This window comes from Arachis ipaensis, chromosome B8 (genome assembly GCF_059453495.1).
Source record: "Arachis ipaensis isolate K30076 ecotype BB chromosome B8, ASM5945349v1, whole genome shotgun sequence".
Lineage (NCBI taxonomy): Eukaryota > Viridiplantae > Streptophyta > Magnoliopsida > Fabales > Fabaceae > Arachis > Arachis ipaensis.
This window is the reverse complement of record NC_142443.1, coordinates 96,732,751-96,733,684: the sequence shown is the minus strand read 5'-3', so window position 1 is coordinate 96,733,684 and position 934 is coordinate 96,732,751. Positions and strand designations below refer to the sequence as shown.

At 43.5% G+C, this 934-nt stretch overlaps 1 non-coding gene across 1 annotated transcript; it reads left to right on the top strand.

The window, feature by feature from the left end:
* Positions 1 to 524: 524 nt before the first annotated feature.
* Positions 525 to 632, top strand: LOC148548924 (small nucleolar RNA R71). Its single transcript, XR_015897841.1, has one exon. It is a non-coding gene; the product is annotated as a small nucleolar RNA R71 (small nucleolar RNA).
* The last annotated feature ends 302 nt before the right edge of the window (positions 633 to 934 follow it).

Genomic DNA, 934 nt, shown 5'->3' with positions numbered 1-934 from the left:
CTGTTATTGTTATCCCTCCAATTCTGGTTTGAATTGTCCTGCCATCCATGGTTATTATTTCCACTTTGATTATACCCTTGGTTGGGGCGGTCATAGAAGTTGTGAGTGGATGCCACCATGTTGTCTTCTTGTTGGAGCTGCGGGCATTCATCAGTGTAATGGCTATAATCAGCACAGATTCCGCAAATTCTTTGTGGGACTAGTTGTTGGTTTTGCTATGGTGGAGGAGGTTGAGCTTGCTGAAAATGTTGATTCAGCTGCATTTGCTTCAGCAAGTTGGTCATTTCACAGATGCTTTGAGTTAGAGCAGCAGTCTCTCTACTAGAAGATACTTTTGCAACAGCTTTTGAACGGTCTTGCTTCTGTCTGTGGTTCCTAGTGGATTCAGCTAAACCACTGATCAATTGCCAAGCTTCATCAGTGGTCTTGTACTTCTTCATAGACCCATTGCTGGCACTTTCTAGTGTGGTCTTATCTTGGGGCCTCATACCCTGTGTAATATAGCTGAGTAGCACGATCTTGTCAATCATGTGATGGGGGCATACTTCCAGAAGATTATTGAAGCGCTCCCAGTATTCAAAGAGAGTCTCATTGTCATCCTGAACAATTGTGGAGATATCCTTCCTCAGTTTATCAGTAACTTCAGATGGAAAGAATTTCTCCAGAAACTCCTTTCTGAGTGTATCCCAGTTGGATACATTTGCTAGAGGTTGAGTGTAGTACCACTCTCTTGCTTTTCCCTCAAGAGAAAATGGAAAAGCTTTCAGCAGAATTGAAGTTTCATCAGTGCCATCACGCCTGACAGTAGAACAGGCTGCCTAGAAATCTCTCAAGTGCTTGATAGGCTCTTGAGCAGGTAGGCCATGAAACTTGGGCATCAAATTTAGCAGTGCGGTCTTTATTTCAAAATCTGTAGCTACCGCTGGATGATGCG